Consider the following 22,286-nt stretch of genomic DNA (forward strand, 5'->3'; position numbering starts at 1 on the left):
ACAGGAGCAGGCAGCCAGTGCAGCCCTCTGTCCATCCATGGTCACACAAGGGCCTGGAATAGGAAGGAGAAGACAACCCCCAGCACCTGGCCCAGAAATAGAAGGAAGGCCATGACGGCAACCAGCTGTCTCTGCCTCAGGCAACTTCACTCTCTTGGGCCTGAAGCACATGCAGACACTGGCAAGGTAGCCTTGAAGAAGGTGAGCCAGGCACCATGCTCAAAGACCACAGCCCAATATCTGCAAGGCTGGATGTTGCACAGCAGTCGCAGGGACACAAACACCAGCTGGGCTAGCACCAGGTTTGGCAGCTAGCAGATGTCCTGACCAGACCACATGGATATGGCTGTGAGGCTCTGGATCAGCCAGTAAAAGACATTGAAAGTCAAGAAACAGGACAATGCAATAGTGTCCCCAGGCGCTAGTGCCTGCAGTGTTACACTTGACCTCAGTAGTGACTCTGGGAAACACCCCAATGGTAACTGGGAAGATGAAGCATAGAGAACAAGGACTAAGATATTTTTGATGATGGCTTGGATTGAGTGGCTTTTGTTGGTGGGCTGAGAGTTGCAGGCTGAAACTCCAGACTCCTCTTTGCCTTCTCTTTGCTCCTCTCCTTTACTAATTAGGTCCAACTTGGTATTCTGCTCCCCAGGTCCTTTGAGCTTGAGCTGCTGGTTGCAGCAGTAAATTCCAGCTGGGGCAGACCCAGCTAACAGACAATGGTCAAAATTATGACCCCCACAGGCTGTGACAAAATTTCCAAAGGAACTTTCTGACAGCTCTGAGCCACTGGCAGTGGCACAGATCATGGCCACTGAGGCCAAGATAAGATGCCTGGTAGGCCCTGGTCACTCATGGTAGGAGCCATGTAGATAGCAGGCCTGAGGCCAGCCTGACCAAAGCCTGCCCTATAGGATGGTACCAAATACATTAATGAGCATAGTCTTGATCACAGTGATGATGAAGGGCAGGGCATCCAGGTGCACCTTCACCAGGATAGCAGTAATCAGGAACACCAGCAGGATGACCACCAGGCTGCACAAGATCTGAGCAGACTGAGGGATCCTCTAATGCAGAAAGGAGTTGAAGAAGGCATACAGTAGGATGGCAGCATAGCACACAAGGTCACGGCATTGTTGAAGATGGCATTCAGACAATTCTGCTGCGGAGAGGGTGCTAATGGGGTGGCTGAAGATTGATGTCACTACTCAGTTCAGCAGTGACACATTCTGGGACTGGTCCAGGCAGTTTGTGAAATACTAAGTGGTTGTCATGAAAAATTTCCAGGGAGCAGTGTCCCTGTCCTGAGGCTGATGACTGGTTGCCATGGTGACAGTGCTCTTGGTTTCACCTGGCTGACAACTCCTTCCCTCTGAGGCTTGCAGACTTGCCAGTAGAAGGGTCAGAGCAGAGGAGGCCTGGGAAGTCCTTGGCAGGTGGTCCTAGCTCCAGCCCAGGCAGCAGGCCTTAGCCAAGGGCTCCTTCTGTGAATGAGTCCTGTACTGAGGTCTTTCCAAAAATACTTGTATCTTGATTGAAGTGATGATTATACAGACATGTACACTTGTCAAAACTCATCAAACTGTATATTTAAAAAGTGTGTTTTTTTTGTAAATAATCCCTCAGTAGGATTTGTTAACAGATTCTAATGCAGGATGATCCATGAAATAGGAGCACATGGAGAGAGATTTTTAGGGAAAAATGATTCCATGACTGACTTTAAATAAAACAGTATGTATTAGTTAGTTGACAATCTGGGGAAAGGGCATTTGTAGCTGAGAAAATGGTTTGTTAAAAGTTGGAGGCATATGAAATAATATCACATTTGCAGAGCATTAAGTAGCTCAATTTGGTAGGATGTAAGATGTCGGTGCAATAGAAACCACAATGAAACTGAAGAGTGAGATAAGGACTGGATGGCTGTATGAATATAGACATCTTATATTATGCAAAAAATAATATTGAAGTCATGGAAGAATTGGAGATTGATTACTGTGAAAGGATAGATATAGAAGGTATGAGGACCAAGAACTAATTTGGATCCTTAGTAATATGATGTATATCCAGAAAAAGCCCAGCCATTATTAATGTAATGAGAATGGTTTGAGTGACATCTATGTAACCTGGCAGTGGAGGAAAGTGGACTGGAATGAGCATGTGTGAATAATGATGACTTCATTCTACTAGTCAGTGGAGGTGGTAGACATCATTGAGAGAGCATGTGTGCTGTATGGCTGTCACATTCAAAATGACTGAGTGAGTAGAGCAACGTATCTGCATCCAATTTTATGTTATGCTTGAACATTCCTCTGCAGAAACTATTTGGATGATTCAGAGGGCTCCAGCTACTGGCAAGTGGTGACTGGAAACTTCATCATGACAATGTGCCTGCTTATGTATCATGTGTGGTGCAGAGTTTTTTGGCAAAACATCAAATCATCCAGGTGACTCAGGCCTCCTACAGCCCAAATTTGGCACCCTGTGACTTCTGGCTTTTCCTAAAACTAAAATCACCTTTGAAAGAGAAGAGATTTCAGATCGTTGATGAGATTCAGGAAAACATGATGGGGTAGCTGATTGCAATCGGGAGAACTGTGTGAGGTACCTGGGTGCCTACTTTGAAGGGGACTGAGGCATCATTGTCCTGTGTACAATGTTTCTTGTATCTTGAATAAAAGTCTTTTTTTTTCATATTACATGGCTGGATACCTTCTGGACAGATCTTGTATACCACATCTTCTTCTTCTTCTTCTTCTTTTTTAGATTTTATTTATTTTTAGAGAGGGAAGGGAGGGAGATGAGAGAGAGAGAGAGAGAGAGAGAGAACATCAATGTGTGGTTTCTGGGGGTCATGGCATGCAACCCAGGCATGTACCCCGACTGGGAATCGAATCTGCGACACTTTGGTTCGCAGCCCACGCTCAATCCGCTGAGCTACACCAGCCAGGGGCTCCACATCTTCTTTATCCATTAATCTATTAATGGATGCCTAGGTTGCTTCCATATCTTGGCTATTATAAATACGCTGCAATGAACATGGGGGTGCATATCTTTTTGAATTAGTATTTTTGTATTCTTTGGATAGGTACCCACAGGTGGGATGGTTGGGTTTGTAGATGGTAGATCTATTTTTAGGTTTTTGAGGCATCTCCACACTGTTTTCCATAGTGGCTCCATTATTTTGCAGTCTCGTCAACAATGCACAAGAGTTCCCTTTTCTCCATATCCTCACCAACACATGCAATTTGTTGACTTCTTGATAACTATTCTGACAAGTGTGAGATGGTATTTCATTGTGATTTTGATTTGCATTTCTCTGATGATTAGTGATGTTGATTATCTACTCATATGCTTGTTGGCCATCTGCATGCTGTCTTAGGAGAAAAGTTACTTTATTTCTTCTGCCCATTTTTTATTGGATTATTGCTTATTTTTTATTATCGGGTTCTATGAGTTTCTTATATATTTTGGATATCAACACCTTATCAGATATATCAATCCTATGTACAGGTACCACATTGTTTTGCTAGCTCCACACTCTCTCCAGGAAGGGCAGCCCCACCTGAGTGCACAGTAGTGCCCTACTACCTCCACACTTTCTTTGGACAGGGTAGCCCTGCAGGTGGGCATGCAGCATTTTCTATCTCTTCAGGTGGTGGAGCCCAGTGTGTGCATGAAGCAGCATCCTATGGTACCTGCTGGGTCAGTTTCCAGGTGGAAGAGCCCCTTTTACCCATGCTATGGCATCGCCTCTTTCTGCTGGATCTAACTCTAGGGATGTGCTAAAATGCCCTGCAGGTCTACCAGAGAACCTGGATGAAACTGCCACCCAGAATCCATGTGCAGGGGAAGTGTAAACATGCCACACACTGATTCCTCCAGTTCTGGGTTGTTTTGTCAGGTCCAAGGGAGCTCTTGTGTTTCTCCAACCCACTATATGTAGTCTGTCTTGCCTGATGTGCTGAAGCTGTTCAGTTGGCTCAGGATACTCTCTGAGGAGAAATTGTTCTAAATAGAACTGTACATTTGATGTGTTCTTGGGAGGGGGTGAGCTCAGTGTTCATCTATGTCACCATCTTGGACCTTGCCTCCCTGCTCCAAATATTTTAAAATTTCCATTCTGATTTTTTCTTAGACCCTTGAGATATTTAGAAGTGTTTCTCTTAATTTCTAAACATTCATTAGTATTCTAGTAGAACTTCTTATTGTTTTTAGTTTAATTCCACTGTGTTCAAAGAGCATATCCTAAATGATTTCAAACATTTCATATTTGTTGTGGTTCATTTTACAATCACATTTGTTGAATTTTGGAAAATGCTTAAAAATAATGTATATCCTGCTGTAATTTGTATGTCATATAAATTAAGTGTATATATTAGATTGTTTGTTAATTGTGTTTTTCAGGTTTTCTATGTCCTTACAGATTTCCCCCCCATTTCTCTCATGAGCTATTTTGAGAGATTTTGTCAATATTTGCTTTTTGTATTTAAAAACACTGCTATAGGGTATGTAAAGAATTAGGCAAACCTGCACAATCTGAGGGAACATCTTCCTCAGAGAACATGGCCAGCCAGGGAGCTGACCTGAGCTTCTGGTGTCCAAGGCTTTTACTGCAGCTTGATCACATACTGCCCGCATAGCTGATTTTTAGTGTTCAGCCCCTCTTGGCATTTCAGGGTAATACCTTTCATCTCTAGTTGTCCAGATGCCAGTACTGATATGACATGTCTCCTAGCCCCCTTCATAAATCACATCATTAGATTGTCTGGTGGCCAAAGTTCACAGGCAAACAAAAGCCCTCTCACAAGGGAGAACATTCCAGGGAACTAGAGATGTCCTCCCAAGTATCCATGGGCAATGGCCAGAACTCTATTTAGGTAAAATTAATTCTTCATTACATATAGATTTACAATATCTATCTTTTACTTGTGGATTGGTCATTTTTATATTATGAAATTTTCCAATCTACTTGTCTGATATTAATGTAACTATACCAAATTTCTTTTGGTTAGTGATTATATAATGTATCTTTTTTAAAAAAAAATCTACGGAACTCTAATTTTGTCTTATATAACTGCTGGAGAAACTGCTCTGATTTTCAGAAGCATTCTGCTTATTTATTTATTTATTTATTTACTTACTTATATTTTTTCTGCTTATGATTTTTGCCTCCTGTCCCATGCATTCCCAGTATACAGCATGTGTTTCTTTAAAGATTTTATTTATTTATTTTTAGACAGAAGGGAAGGGAAGGAGAAAGAGACAGAGAGAAACATCAATGTGTGGTGGCCTCTCGTGCACTCCCTACTGGAGACCTGGCCCACAACCCAGGCATGTGCTCTGACTGGGAATCGAAGCAGCAACCCTTTGGTTTGCAGGCCAGAGCTCAATCCACTGAGCCACACCAGCAAGGACTGCAGCATGTATTTTGAGGAGAAATTTGGCTGTGTACTTGAGCTCCCCTCTCCAAATTCTTGCCAAAAGCAATGCTGATTTATACTCCCCCTTGCAGTAGTCCTCTTCTGGGCATTGCTCCAGGATTTGCAATGGATTTCCAACCTTCTATCTGCGCTCGGGATTGACCATTGTTTCTAGGTAAATGTGGCAGAGAGAACATCTCACACCTCTGTAGTTCTCCTGTTTCCCAAGTCTTACCTTTTCTATTTCTAAACACATCAGCATCTCTGCTGCCTTCCTTTAAATCATTTCAGAAAATTTTCTGACTCTGCGGTTATTCCATTACAATTATAATGAAAGTTCTTTCACAAAGTTGAAGATACCTTTTATTTTTTCCTCCAAATCTTGTCTTCTCCAAGTTATATACTCCTGTTTTTATTTACCTCAAGTGATATGATTTTAAAACCAGTTGTCATCCCTGTTGCCTCCATTGGACATTGGAATTAATTACAATATTCTTGATGATGGCTGATCAAAAGAGTAGAATAGGACATTTCATTCTGAATATTGTGTGTAGCTAGCTCTATTAATGTAGCCTAATATTGCATTGGCTTTTCATTTTTTAGTAGCCATGTCACAGTGTTCCTTCATATTAATTGTGTAGGTAACTAATGTGGAGGAAAAAGGGGCTATATGCTAAACCTGACAAGCTCAGAGGAGGCCTGCTTCACAGGCTTTACAAACTTAGAGACCTAAAGTAACCCTTAAGATGATCTGAACATAAAAATTCTTAACTGAAAGCAGGTGAGGGTGGGTAGTCATGCCCTACGTATACTTTCCTTGACAAAAACCAATCTTTTCATAAGTGAGCCTATCTATTGCATTTTTTGCATCTAAGGTAACATACCTTTGAAAGGTCAGAGTAATCTTCTTTTCCAAACCTTTGAAGATACATCCACTGGTACCAGAGCATGAGATCACAGAGCCCCTAGTTGTTATCGTGTTTCCCCGCATACCATCTCTATGAGCTGTAAATGTTAATCATTGACTGTCTTGTACCCACCAGTGTAAAAGAAGTATGTGTCTCTCCAATCCCAGAGGTTTCCCTGCTTTGTTTTCTCCAACAGATTTCATGTAAGCCTTCTTACATCTCCCCCGTTTATTCTAATGTGCAAAATAAACTGCAAAACTTCCATTCTTTGGAGCATTGTCCCAATTCGATGAGAGTTTGCTTCTAGCAATTATTGTCAGTTTGGCTTAAATAAATTTATAAATGAGATCATATGGTATTTCTCTTTCACTGCCTGTTAGTGGAACCTAATCAACAAAACAAAGAAGCAAGCAAAACATAACCAGAGACATTGAAATAAAGAATAAACTGATAGTAACCAGAGGGGAGTGAGGAAAGAGGATAATGGGAGAAAGAAGGGGAAGGGTTGGTAAGGAACATGTATAAAGGACTCATGGACAAAGTCAAAGGGGGATAAGAGGGTAGGAGGTGGGGGTGGGTTGGGCAGGGGAAAGTGGTGGTGGGAAAATGGAGGCAACTGTACTTGAGCAACAATAAAAAATTCATAAAAACTCTCTACAGGTTTGGATGTTTCTTATGTTGACAGTAACATCTTCAGAACTTCATCATGTGAACATCTCCCCATCCTATATTACTACCTCTCCATTATTAACATACATTGAGCACTGGGCTTTATATACATTAACTCTTTTTATCCTCACATCAATTACTTTGCGAAGCCAGGTATTATCCCTACTTTGCAAACGAAGAAAATGAGAGGTCTTGTAACTTGCCCAAAGTCATAATAGTGGACCTAGCACTTAAGGTGACCAATTTATCCCAGTTTGTCTAAGAGTTTCCCAAGTTTGGTAGCAAAAGTATTGTACCTCAGGAAACCTCTTATTCCTTGGTAAAATGTGATGCTTGGTATTCCTACTCAGATCTGACTGCAGTATATATGTAGCCTGAACACAGGTTCTTAATTATTGTGGTCTATTCCTTCCCTGAGATAATAGATGTATTCAAATATTGGATGTCATGTGATATGATTTGATGACTTGCTAAGTCATTTGTATTTTGTTGTGTGCTTGAGTATGAAATGCTAAGGCCAGTGGGCAAAAGTTATAAGGACTCTATGTCAGTTCAATATAAGAAGGAACTTTCTAACAACCAGTTTTGTACAAATGTACAGTGAATTGACTCAATGTGTTAAATTGTGTCTTTTTTTTTAAACTGAGTGCAAGGATGCTAAATATACTTTTTAAAAATTCTAATCTTATTTGCCTCATCACATTGCTGAAACCTTTGAGTGTCATTTTCAGATATGAAATCTTTAAATACTAAAGTAAGGTAATTCTACAAGGAACTAAAATGACAGGGCAAATAGTGAGCTTTCATCTGAATTTACTTAATTGAAGGCTACAGTGCAGAATATCTAGAAAAATGGGTCTTGCTTCAATTTCCTATGACTATAACTTTTCTGAGGTGTTTTTAAAATAGGAACTGTATAGCACTCAGTTTGAGATCGAGAGTGAGGGCCTGAAGTGCTAGTGTTTTATATTGCTGGATGGCAATAGATACATGCTTTAGAAACTGGATGATCTGGTTTTAATACAGTGTTGACAAAGAGGAATTAATTTTCTCAGCAGACATTATTTTCTTTATATTTAACTATCAAACAAACAAATTAAAATTATTTAAGAGCTACTAGGGCACCATTTATGATTGGTACTTTGTAGGCTGTCATAAATTTTGTCAATCTGTGGTTTTTAATTTGAATGACAATAATATAATAATTGCATAGTAGAGCCAGACTACCTGGACTCAAATCCAAGTTCTGTTACTTTGGAGGTGATAGTATTGGGAAATTAACTTTACATCTCTCTGTCACAGTTTTTTCACTTGTAATTTAGACATGGTGATGGTGATGATGATGAAAATAAAGAGTACTCCACATATAAAAGCTGTTGTGAGAACTAAATAAGTTCATGTATCAGAAACAATATTTCTCAGCTATAGCTGCATATTGTAATCACTGGATGAGTTAAAAAACTACTGATTCTTGGACTGACACCACCCCCAGATATTCTAATTTCATTGGTTTTCAGTGAGGCCTGCTCATCTGGAATTTTATGGCACCCTAGATAATTCTAATTTGCAGCCAAGGTTAAAAACCCCTGGTATAAAGTAATCATAAGAGTTTCTGGCAAACACTGAGCACTTGGGAGGTATTAATTATTATCATAGGACTAAGAAGTTGAGGTGATGGTTGTCTTAAATTTTTATAAACAATATTGGAAAGTTATGTGTGAACAAAAAACTACCTTTCGCATATTCCTGTTAACATAACTTCCCTTTCTCAATAGCATAATAGGTTTAAGATTTTGTTTTGTTTTGTTTACATTATTCCCACTGTGGCCTAGTTTTCTTTACTCTGGCAGGGAAAGGCAAGCTGTAATCCAATAATACTGACCTTACGCATACAGATAAAGTATGCAATTTGTTCCAGATTTATTCCATAAACTGTCTTTTAAAAGAATTAAATTCAGACATATTTTTTCTTGTACTATTCTGATATATGCAGCTAGCTCTAGATGATGGATTTATAGGGAAATTAACCTCCCAGTCCACAGAGAGTCCATGTGCAAGGTCTTGATAACCTCCCACTCACCGCAACATGGAAGTCATCTGATTATTATCTTATAATTTACAAAGACTTCATGTAGAGTAAAGGATTTCCAAAGTGTAGTCAGATATTAAAAAACCCATGGTTCTTAGGAGAAGATAAGCACTCTAAATTATATGTATCTTATTAGGGAGATTGCAATATAGAAAGAAAAGTTTCTTGCTTTATAAGTGCGTGATATTCCTCAGTGTCTTCCAGAGAGTAAGCTTAGTGTTTGGTCCTCTACGAACATATATTTTTTAATTTTTTAATTTTAATTGTTGCTCAAGTACAGTTTTTTGCCCTTTACTCCCATCCTAGCCCACCCCCCAGCCCTCCCCACCTCCCTCCCATCTCCAGCCCCCCTTGTTATAGTCTATGTGTTCTTTACACTAGTTTCTTCAAACCCTTCCCCTCTTCCCCTGAAATTCCCTCCCCTTTCCCCTCTGGTCACTGTCAGCCTAACATATTTTCATCCTATATGTAGAAAGTAAAATACCTAAAAGCCTTGAAAATATGGGGATTTATTTTCTAAAATATAGGACTCTTTAAAACATCTGATATTAACACTCAGAAGAAGAGCTTAGACATTAGAATTTGTATAGAATTGTTTTAAGGCCCAGCATCAAAATCTTAGCCATTGGAAGATGTAAAAAGTGACCTCTACCTGGTCTAGAAGGTATAACTATGATTTTTTTTAGTCTTAATTGAAACTGTAGCTGCAGGTTTAATAAGATGAGCTGAAGTGGCAAATCTATTTCATTCAGGTGGAAGTACACTATGCTTTGTATTATAATGTTTGTAAGTTTTAAAATCTAAATTATCTGCAGTGAGGTAGGCATAGCTAGAGAGTCAACCAGATGAACAGAGTTACCCTAAATCAATGATTTGCAGTCGTAGATGTCTGCCACAGATTCCTGGAGCCCTTCCCCCATCACACTAAGTCAGAAACTCTGCAGATCGGCAAGAATAAATATATTTTTCAAAACTATAAATGTGATTTCTACAAACTATAGCTGGAAAAAGCTGAATTAGATATTATCCAGGGATAAACTTTTAGTAGGTGATAAAATATTTACTCTAAATGCAATAAAGTTGATTGCTATTTACCATCCTCCTGGTCATATTGATCCATTTATCAACACTCTTCAGTATATTTAATATATCTAATTGTAAACTCAGCCAGTCATATCATTTAACTCATACTTTCCCATTTCATTCTGAAAATATCAAGAAAAGCCCTGGCTGGGTTGCCCAGTTGGTTGGAGTGTCATCCTGTACACCAAAAGTTGTGGGTTTGATCCCTGGTCAGGGCATATATCTAGGTTTTGAGTTTGATCCCCAGTCGGGCCATGTGTGGGAGGCAGTTGATCTATGTTTCTCTCTTGCATTGATGTTTCTTTTTCTCTCTCTCCCTTCCTGTCTCTTTAAAATCAATAAACATATCCTTGGGTGAGGATTAAAAACAAGAATTTTTTTGCTAAATGTTTTAGAAAGCCCAGATACATTATATTAATTAATATCAGGTTGGTAATATTATTTTAAAATGAAGTGATGATGTCTGAAATATATCTTCAAATGGTTCAGAAAAAAGTTATGTATATAAAAAAAGAAGAAAATATATATATAATGGAGAGAAAGGAAGCAAATATGGCAAAATGTTAACACTTTGAAAATGTAAGTGAACATATCTGTGTTCATTGAATTATTCTTTCAACTTTCCCATAACTTTGTAATTTTTTTGAAAATAAGAAAGTTGGGAAAACAAGTGAGGAAAATATAATAGGATTAGCTACCAGTAAAACCATGCCAGTTCCTTATGAAAATCAATTTGTTTTGACTATTCTGAGATTCAACTTTTTACCAGTTTTGAAAATTAAGGCAAGATTTACCTAAATTCAAATTCATATTTTCTGTTTTTTATTTCTTGGGTACTAACCTTTATTAGGCACCGTGCTGGGTATACAGTGATAAATAAGACACAATTCCTATCCTATTCTCTAGTGACCTGTATAATCTGTCATTCTTCATTCCCCCACAAACGACACCACTTACACTTCTCCAGATAAACCCTGCACTCTTCTTCAATACTCCAATGACACAAATGGGGCATACTATCGACTTAAGGTGTCCTTTCACCCCATTCTACCTGTTGAGATCTTACTTATTTTTGAAATCTAAGTTAGATAAGACATTCACTATTAGCCTTCCTGAAATCTCATAGAAGGAATTGTTTTCTCTCTCTACTAACCCCAAATTAGCAAATTTTACCTACATTTGTGTATATATATATATATCACAGATTTCTTTGCAGTTTAGTTTTGACAATATCTCAACCAGCCCTGCCTGGTGTGGCTCAGTGGATTGAGTGCTGGCTTGCGAACCAAAGGGTCGCCAGTTCAATTCCCAGTCAGGGCACATGCCCGGGTGGGCCAGGTCCCCAGTAGGGGGCTGTGCAAGAAGCTACCACACACTGATATTTCCCTCCCTTCCCATTTCTAAAACTAAGTAAATGAATAAATAAAATCTTAAAAGAATATATCTCAACCAGATTATGAGCCCTAGAAGGAAGGGACTCAGTTTGGTTCATCTCTTGCCAAACAGATCAGTACTGTGCCTGGTATATATATAGTTGTTTAATTGAATTGAAATATTTCCAGAATAGTCCTGTGTTTACATCCATAAGGTTTTTTTCTTTGTCACATTGAGATGGAATTCACCTGAATTCATACTTTTATCTAATTTAAAAGTGACAAAATTCTCTTACTATTTGTCTATTTTAGAATGCTCTTGTAAACCACATTTCTCCTACCCTTTCAAGTTGAAGGCCACTCTCTTTGATGGAAAAGGAAGAAGAAAAATAAGAGTTTGTCATTTTGTTTACTTTTCATCACTTGGTAATTCTACACCGTTTGAGCCAAATAGTTACCTTGCTAATTTTTGTTCTTTTTGTCTCAAATGTAGATTAAAAAGATTTGAAGTCCCTTTCAGTGTTTAACATGTTTTTTAGCTTCAGCTCACATAGAGATTTTTTGTTGATATCGTTTGTGCATGTTTGTGCTATACTTTGTTTTTGTCCTTGGCAATGTTATGTCCTTTCTCTTTTTTGTATACATCTTTTTAAAGACAAGCTATTAACAATGTGATTTCATCACCTTCCACTCCACTAAAACAGGAACTTAATCAACAAAAGAAAAAAGCAAGCAAAATATAACCAGAGACATTGAAATTAAGAACAATCTGACAGTAACCAGAAGGGAGGGGGGAGGGGATAATGCGGGGGAAGGGTTTTCAAGAACTACTATAAAGGGCTCACAGACAAAACAAAGGGGAGGGGTGGAAGCAGGGGAAGGGGGTGAGTTTGGCTGGGATGGGGGGAGGTGGTGGGGGTAACTGCAGGCAACTGTAACTGAACAACAATAAATTAATTTAAAAATTATAAAAAAAGACTAAATACAGTGGTTAGGAGCAAGTACTTTGGAGTCAAGGGTATTTGAGTTCAAATTTTGATCTTGCCTCTTGCTAGGCTTTCTCTGTCTGTGACATTGGGATAATAAAATTTATTTCCTATTGAAATAGGATTATAAGATATAATGAATGTGAATTACTTAAAATAGTACCTGGTACATAATATACTTTTATTATTAGGAGTAATGATAAATATTGAGATGGGATTTTCAAGACTGAAGATCCTGCAAAAGTAAGTAGTAATGTGTCAAGGAAATATTAAAAAAACTGGCAATATTACTCTATTTTAAATCCCAGCTTTTGATGACCTGAGGAAACTCACAAAATATAAATCATACACATCTTACAAGACTGTTGTAAAAATTACCAGAAATAGTTTATGTAGAGTAATTATCTCAGTACTTGGTTTAGTATAAGCACTTAATAAATATCAGCAGTTATTATTTTTGTTATTAATAAAGATACATTCATGACAGAGACCTCCACTTTTCTAGCTTTTGGGATTCTAATGCTAAAACCTTAAAACAGTTATTTCTTTTATACATGGTATTAAACTTGGATTGTTGCTTCTCTTCTACAATTAACTCCACTCAGTTATATAACTGCAGAATTGTTCATTCCTTCTTGGATATTGTTTTAATACATAGCCTTCTAATTCATAAGTAAAATCTCTGTGATTATATTACTCCCTTTTAAGAATCTTTCAGAGTCCCAAGAATTCACATTCATTGATGTAAATAGGCCAATCATCTTAGTCATGTTGAACAATACATTTTCGCTTAGCTAGATCATTAACATAGGAGTTTTACTTTGATCTGATTGTCCACAGGACAAAGGAAGGTTGGTACCCCTTATTTTGTTTCTACTGTGTGCAAGATATAGTGCTAGGTACTTTATATATGTTTCACTTTATTCTTGTAAGGTTGGTATTATTCTTCAATGGATGTGGTAACTAAGGTTCAGGGAGATTTGGTAACTTTTCCAAATATTCATAGTTAGTGAGTGAGTGGAGTCTCTTCACTCTGACAGCAGAACTCTTACCAACTCTACCATTCTCCTTTCCCAAATATACAGTTATTTACTATTCACCACTGGTAATTTCTATGAAGGTGCTTAGGTATCCAAGCTTCCCAAGAAGAGGATATTTCAGGACAATATTACGTAGACTTTATTGACTATAATCCCAGATAGACCTGCCTTGTTTAGTATCTGCAAGATGGTATTAGAGTGAATTTACAGTGTATTACCTTTGGATACATACCTACATTGTATTGGGATATGTGTAAGTATAAGTGGTAAATAAATGACCATATGCCTGGCATATGTTTCATTTCATTAGCAATCATGATATGTGACAAATGTTGTATCTCATTTTAATCCCCAAAACTAAATGTCACACTTTGTAGATGACACTCATTCAAAGAGAAGATTTGTGAAAATGAGAGTAGTGCCTAGATACTTATTTCATGATCTGATTTTGGTTCAGTTTCTTAGGTTTTACCAATAATTAGAAACACAGAAAACAAATTAGTTGTAGTTTGGTTTTCAAAAGACAGCTTTTGTTTTTCTTCCTGTAGGTTTAATGTTCCCAGGTTGAGGATGTAGAGATGACCCTGGATGATCATGAATACCTCATGTGTCCACCTTCAATAACTGGGGCATATGCTGTTGGCATGGCATCTAGCTAGCCAATAGTTGCACTCAAGAATTTTGTTGAGGATCGAAGATGGTAGAGGAGTAAGTGGAAGCTACACTAACTGCCTCCCAGGACCAAACTGGAATTACAACTAAATTGTAGAAGAAATCATCCAGAATAACCAACTGAACACTAGCTGGAGAGAAGCCTTATAACCATGGACAGACAGAAGAAACCTCCTTACTACAATATGACAGTTAGGGAGTGCAGAGGAGGCGCAACAAGCAGGCTGGGCTCCCACAGGGACAGCTGAAGTTCTGGAGGGATGCTTCAGTAGCTGAGGGGTTCCCCCACAGAACTGTGGGGCCTAAACCCCAAGCTGGGCTCCCCAGCCTACAGCACCAGAGCTGGGAAAGGAACACAGATAACATCCAGCTGTGAAAGGCAGCCGGGTCTCTGTCTGCCAGGGAGAGATGGCTGGAGATGCAGACAGCCTCTTAAAGGGCCAACACACAAAATTTCATTTACAGTGACTTACCCTGGGTGCTGGCAAAGGGAGGGCAGAGTGGGGTAGAGAAGCTTGAGAAGAGTCTGGAGCTAGTGGGTCTGGGCAGAGAACTGAAGGAACAGCTTTCAGGATCTCTATGCTGAATCATTCCTTATACTACAGGAGCCATCTTGCTCAGGCAGAGCATTTCTCTCCACGTGGCCTCAGCCTGATGGGAAGCAATAGCTCTGCCTGCAAAAATTACTCTACACCACCTGCAGTGTTTAAGACAGACTGCTGATTACAGCTTGATTAGATTAACAACTGATCAGTATAATGGCTGTTTAGTTTAACATTTAAGGCAATAAATTCAAAGAAAATAAAAGAAGCAGCCAAATTGGGAAGACCAAGAAACAGACCCCAAATGAAAGAACAAGAGAATTTTCCAGAAGAACTAGATGAAATGGAGGCAAGCATTTGTCAGATAGTTTAGAGTAATGATTATAGGGATACTCAGCAACATGAAAAGAGACATAACAACTATAAAAGAGGGCCAGTCAGAAATAAAGAATACAATGTATAAGATAAATAGTACACTGGAAGGAATAAACAGTAGGATAGATAAAGCTGAGGATTGGATCAGTGTTTTGGAAGACAAGGTGGAGAAAACCTCCCAGGCAGAGCAGCGAAAAGAAAAAAGAATTTTAAAAAATGAGGAGAGCTTAAGAAACATTTTGGACAACATGAAGCAGAACAACATCTGCATCATGGGAATACCAGAAGGAGAAGAGTGAGCAAGACATCAAGAACCTATTTGAAGAAATAATGACCAAAAACTTCCCTAATCCAGTGAAGGAAAAGAAATCACATAAGTCCAGGAAGCTCAGAGATTCCCCCAAAATTTGAACCCAAAGAGGCCTATACCGAGACACATCATAATCAGAATGACAAGGCTTAAAGACAAGGAGAGAATCCTAAAAGCCAGGAGAGAAAAGCAGGGAGTTACCTACAAGGGAGAACCAATTGGGCTGATATCTGATTACTGAATAGAAACATTTCAGGCCAGAAGAGATTGGCATGAAAATTCAAAGTGACGAAAAGCAATGACCTACAACCAAGGCTACTTTATCTAGTGAGGCTCTCATTTAAAACTGAAGGAGAAATAAGGAGCTTACCAGATAAGAGAAAGCTAAAGGATTTTGTTAACACCAAACCAGTACTGTAACAAATGTTAAAAGGCTTGCTTTAAGAAAAAAAAAAGAAGAAAAGGAGAAGAAAAAAAGAAGAGAAAACAGTCAGACAGTAAAGTGGCACTACATATGTATCTATCAATAATCACCTTAAATGGAAGTGGCTTAAATGTCTAACCAAAAGACAGAGGGTAGCTGAATGGAAAAGAAAACAAGACCCATATATATGCTGCCTCCAAGAGACACATCTCAGGCTGAAAAACACATACAGACTAAAAGTAAAGGATTGGAAAAAGATATATCATGCAAATGGAAAAGAAAAAAAGCTGGGGTAGCAGCACTCATATCTGACAAAATAGACTTTAAAACCAAGGCTGTAGTAAGAGACAAAGAAGGACACCACATAATGATGAAGGGAACAATCCAACAAGAGTATATAACCCTAGTAAACTTTTATGTACTCAACAGAGGAGCAACATGTAAAGCAAATTTTGATGGACATAATAGGAGAGATCAACAGAAATACAGTCATAGTTGGGGATTTAACACCCCATTGATTTTAATGGATAGATCTTCCAGACAGAAAATTAACAAGGAGACAGCGGCCATCAATGACACACTAGATCAAATAGATTTAATTGATGTCTTTAGAGCATTTCATTCCAAAGCAGCAGAATATACATACTTTTCAAGTGCACATGGAACGTTTTCTAGGATAGGCCCCATGTTAGGACACAAAACAAGTCTCAATAAATTTAAGAAGATTGAAATCAGCCCTGGCTTGTGTGGTTCAGTGGATTAGTGCTGGCCCGAGAGCTGAGGGGTTGCTGGTTCAATTCCCATTCTGGGATTATGGGTCGGGTCCCTAGTGGGGGGTGCACGAGAGGCAACCACACATTGATGTTTGGTTGATGTTTCTCTCTGTCTCTTTCTCCCTCCCTTACTCTCTCTAAAAATAAATAAAATTAAAATTAAATATTTAAAAAGATTGAAATCATATCAAGCATCTTTCTCTGAACACAATGCAATGAAGCTAGAAATCAATCACAAGAACACTGAACAACATGCAAAACATGGAAGCCAAATAACATGTTATTACACAATGAATGAGTAAACAATGATATCAAGGAAGAAATCAAAAGATACTTTGAAACAAATGAAAATGAGGATACAACAATTCAAAACCTGTGAGACACTGGGATACCAATTCTAAGAGGGAAATTCATAGCATTACAGCCTTATTTCAGAAAACAAGAAAAAGCTCAAATAAACAATCCAACTTTACATTTAAAGGAACTTGAAAAAGAACAACAAACAAAGCCCAATGTGAGCAGGAAGGAAGTAGCAACCATCAGAGTAGAAATAAATGAAATGGAGTCTAAAAAGTGATACAAAACATCAATGAATCCAAGAGTTGATTCTTTGAAAAGATAAACAAGATTGACAAACCTTTAACCAGACCCCTCAAGAAAATAACAGAAAGGACCCAGATAAATAAAAATCAGAAATGAAAGAGGAGAAATAACAACTGGCACCAAAGAAAACCAAGGATGTAAAAAAATATTATGAACAAAATATGTCAACAAACTGGACAACCTGGATGAAATTGAAAAACTCTTACAAACATACAACCTTCCAAAAATAAATCAGGATGAATCAGAGAATCTGAATAGACTGATTACACCTAATGAAATTGAAGTAGTAATCAAAAAAGTCCAAACAAACAAAAGCCCTGGGCCAGATGGATTCACAGGTAAATTTTACCAAAATTTCCAAGAAGAACTAACATCTCTCCCTCTCAAACTACTTCAGAAAATTCAGGAGGAGGGAAGGCTCCCAAACTCATTTTATGAAGCCAGCATTACCCTAATTCCAAAAGCAGATAAAGACAGTACAAAGAAAGAAAATTAAAAGTCAATATTCCTAGTGAATAAAAATGCTAAAATCCTCAACAAAATATTAGCAAACAGAATACAGCAATGCATCAGAAAGATTATACACCATGATCAAGTGGGATTTATTCTGGGAATGCAATGTTTGTATAACATTCCCACATCAATAAATGTGATTCACCAAATAAACAAAATGAAGGATAAAAACCACGTGATCATATCAATAGATGCAGAAAAAGCTTTTGATAAAATTCAGCACCCATTTATGATAAAAACTCTCAGTAAACCAGGAATAGAGGGAACATACCTAAACATAATAAAGGCCATATATGACAAACTCTCTGCCAGCATCATACTAATGGGAAAAAAAAACTACAAGCGTTCCCCTTAATATCAGGAACAAGACAGAAATGTCTGTTCTCATCTCTCTTATTCAACATAGTACTGGAAGTCCTAGTCATAGCAATCAGAGAAGAAGAAGAAATAAAAGGCATCCAAATTAGAAAGGAAGATGTAAAACTGTCTTTATTTGCAGATGACATCATACTGTATATAGAGAACCCCAAAGATTCCAGCAAGGAACTATTAGAACTGATAAATGAATTCAGCAAAGTAGCTGGATATAAAACTAATATCCAGAAATCAGTTGCATTTTTATATGCCAATAACAAACTAACAAAAAGGAAATTAAAAAATAATTCCATTCACAATTGCTTCAAAAAGAATAAAATATTTAGTAATAAACCTAACCAAGGTTTTAAAAGATGTGTACACAGAAAAATATAAGATAATGAAGAAAGAAATTGGAGAAGATACAAATAAATGGAAGCATACACCGTCTTAATAGATAGGAAGAATTAACATCATGAAAATGTCTCCACTACCCAAAACAATTTATAGATACAAGACTCATAGATGGAGAGCAGGATGACAGCTATTGGGGGAGTGGTGAGGGGTTGGAGGGATTAAGGAAAAAGGACTCATGGACAACAGTGTGGTGATTGCTGTGGGGAGGGGTGTATAAGGGGACTAAATGGTAATGGAAAAAATACAATAAAGATTAACTTTATAATGGGGGAAGGGGTAAGGGTTTTTAGGAACAACTATAAAGGACACATGGACAAAACCAAGCAGGGGTGGAAGCAACGGAGGGAGGTGGGTTTGTTTGGGGTTGGGGGGAGTGGTGGGGGGTAAACATAGATAACTGTAATTGAACAACAATAAAATAATTTTTAAAAGATTAACTTAAAGAAATCAGTTAAATAAAAATAATTTTGTCTTTTCTTTCCTTTTCTGCTGTAGGAGGCAGATAGATGACAACGGTAAGCCATGAAAATTCAGTTGTGCTCAAATGAGCAATTATTAATATAGAAACAAAAAAAACCCCTAGTTCTCTCTTTCTTTTGGCCATATCCTTCAAAACTGAGTGAAGGGCTAGATGATCCTGCTTTGCAACACATTGTTTCAGAGAGGAAAAGAAATATATGTTATACGTGGAATGCTGGAGAGTCTCAAGAGAGTAACTGGAAACTGCAGTTAAAAGGCCTCTGTTTGGGTAGCCACTCTCCGGGCTTGTTCTTCTCTGCATCATAAATAGGTTTCCTGAGGGTTAGAAACATTTTGAGTGTTGTATTGTATGAGATTAGTAATAACGGTAGTACAAATAATGATACTGTAGCGTGGAGCAAATGGAGATTCACCTCAGCATCAGTGAGAGGATGGCATTACTCTCTTTTATTTGAGCAGTCAGAAATTACCTTTACAGGAGAGAAAGGCTGAGTGGGAAACAATGAAAACAACAACAACAACAACAACAACAACAAAAAACAGTAAGTCTCCCGAGCAGCTATCAGAAACCATGAATACATTCCAACACAAAAGTTTTACTCTAGTTTTGTGTCTAAGAGGGATCAGAAAGAGGCATTAGGTAAAGCATAACTTTTCTTAGTGAGCAACAAAGAACGACTCCTTGCTGCTCACACATGGCCAGCCAATAGGTGCACTCCTTGTAGGTCATATTTCTAATTCCTATAATATCCCAATAGGGAAGCAAAATTTCAAGCCTTTGAAATAATCTGGTACATACCAAGGAACCCATTAAAGAAAATTGCTCTCAGTAGGATACATTTTGGGGAGACATAAACCTCTTGGGGGCATAACAAAACCACTGAGGTTTACACACGACCTTTTACAGATTCTAAGTTCCAATAATTGATGCGTGTGTTGATCCATGAACCCAGACCACAAATGTATACACTGCTGCTATTATGTTATTGTTAGCCATGGAAGCATGTCATATTTGAAAGGATTTTAAGGTAGAAAATGGTGAATCATCAGCATAAGAAAGTAAAAGTTCTAAAATAATAGGAAAACAAGAAGTTTATAAACTCTTCATCATTAAACAATGATTTATTGAGTGCTTAACTTGGCATAGCACTGCACTAGTAATGAGGGGAAAAACTCAATTTCAGGAGAACAGTCAGAGGACACTGTGATAGGAAGCTTACTCAATGTCAATTTTAGATGAAAAGGATCTAAACACAAAAGAAAAGTAGTGCCTTGAAATTGCATCTGGAAACTTGGTTCTAATTTCTTTTCTTTTAAAAAAATTTTTAAAATATTTTATTTATTTATTTATTTATTTTTAGAGAGGGAAAGGAGGGAGATAGAGAGAGAGAGAGAGAAACATCAATGTGCAGTTGCTGGGGGTTATGGCCTGCAACCCAGGCATGTACCTTGACTGGGAATCGAACCTGGGACATTTTGGTTCCCAGCCTGCACTCAATCCACTGAGCTACACCAGCCAGGGCTTCTAATTTCTACTTAATAAAATATTGAAGTGATGTTAACTGAAAGTAAAATTTCAAATCTTTGTAGTGTTTGTCTTGCATTTTACACATAAGAACCTAAATCTATAAACTCTTAGCTACGATTCATCAAGCTTTATCTTGAAAGCAAATTGATTCAAAGATGTGATATTTCAGGACAGAGCAAAGCTCTTGTCTATCTGACTTTCCTAAATGTCAGTATTATAAGGATACTAGTGCCTGGTGAGAAATTGATGAAAACTGTGAACTTTCTCCCACCATAATTATACATCATCTATGCATACGGGGGTGGGCAAAAGTAGGTTTACACTTGTGAATATGTGAAACAGAGTTTATTCTTGTGTTGTCGTTCAGTAATTATTGTATTATTTTCCACATGAACAACTGTAAACCTACTTTTGCCTACCCTTGTATTTTAATTTTTATGAGTAGTTTCAGGAATTTCAAGACTCGCAGGCTATCCATGGAACTTCAAAGGGTATCTGAACTTCTTAAGAACAGATCTACTTTATCAGATGTTTCAATTCCAGGCAAGATGATGACATAGGTAAACTCAGTTCTCTCCTCTTTCCACAACCACATCAAAATTACAACTAAACTACAGAACAACCATCATTCAGATTCACCTGAAGTCTGGCTGAATGGTAGTCCTACAACTAAGTATGTAAAGTAGAAGCCACACTGAGGCAGAGTTGCAGAGTGAGCTGGTCCCACAACCATGTGTGGCTTATAAAAATTGGGAGCGATATCTTGGTTGTGGAGGTCCCCTCTGAGGAGCAAGGTGTCCCAACCTCACACTAGGCCTGTGGCCCAGAGTTCCAGTGCCAGGAAGAGAAGTCTCCATAACACCTGGCTGTAAAAACCATCAGGGATTGAGGCTTCTGGAGTCCTAGGCAGTTCCTCTTAAAGCCTCCCACACAGATTTTATTCAGAGTCATACCTGCAGAACTCCAGAGCTGGGACCACAGCTTGAAAGGCACCAGGGACAAATAGGGAAGAACTGAATTGTCTGGTATCAGGGTGAGAGTACTTCCAGACAGAAGTACTAGCAGAGGCCTTTGTTCCTTTAGTGAACCTCCCTCACCCCAGGGCCAGCAGGAGGAGACCATATCTAAAACTCCATCAACCTGGCTGAACCTGTTTGCCCTACCCTGGAGATTCCCTGAGACCCCTCCCCACCCAACTTTCAGGCCCACCAAAGCTGTTTCCAGGGGCTTTTCCATACAAATGGCCTGTCTTGGCTCATGTTTCAGATTTTCCTGAAGTCTCTCAAATAAGCAGCATTTGGCCTCAGCATGCCCTCTACCTCACCTAAGTGGTCATAAGCAGCAGCTGACCTTCGATCATAGCTTGGCCTCGCCTGGGCACCTCCATCTAGCAGCCATCTGCAAATCACTTTGTAGCTCATGATGGTAGCCCTAGGAAGAACACAGGTGACACCTACCTTGGCCTACACCTCCTGGGAGGCCCCAGAGCCAACGCAACTGGAGGACAACTTCACACCACCTCAAAAGCATTACCCAATCACCTCCAAAAGCAACACACTAAAGGGGAAGACTCAGGAGCACCAGAGCCCCACTGAAGTAAGTCCTGTTGTGTGGGGTGGGCCCCTATATAGCTGATATTCCATGGTTGTCAGAGGTTGGAGGTTGGTGGTCAGTGGTCACAGCCAATCTCTGCAGCTAATCAACCTCAGAATAAATCCCTCTCA

At 38.5% G+C, this 22,286-nt stretch overlaps 1 pseudogene; it reads right to left on the minus strand.

Annotated features, from left to right (window-relative positions):
- Nucleotides 1-4: 4 nt before the first annotated feature.
- On the minus strand, nucleotides 5-21,983 carry LOC114505533 (annotated as a pseudogene).
- Between the last annotated feature and the right edge of the window lie 303 nt (nucleotides 21,984-22,286).

This window comes from Phyllostomus discolor, chromosome X (genome assembly GCF_004126475.2).
Source record: "Phyllostomus discolor isolate MPI-MPIP mPhyDis1 chromosome X, mPhyDis1.pri.v3, whole genome shotgun sequence".
Taxonomy (NCBI): domain Eukaryota; kingdom Metazoa; phylum Chordata; class Mammalia; order Chiroptera; family Phyllostomidae; genus Phyllostomus; species Phyllostomus discolor.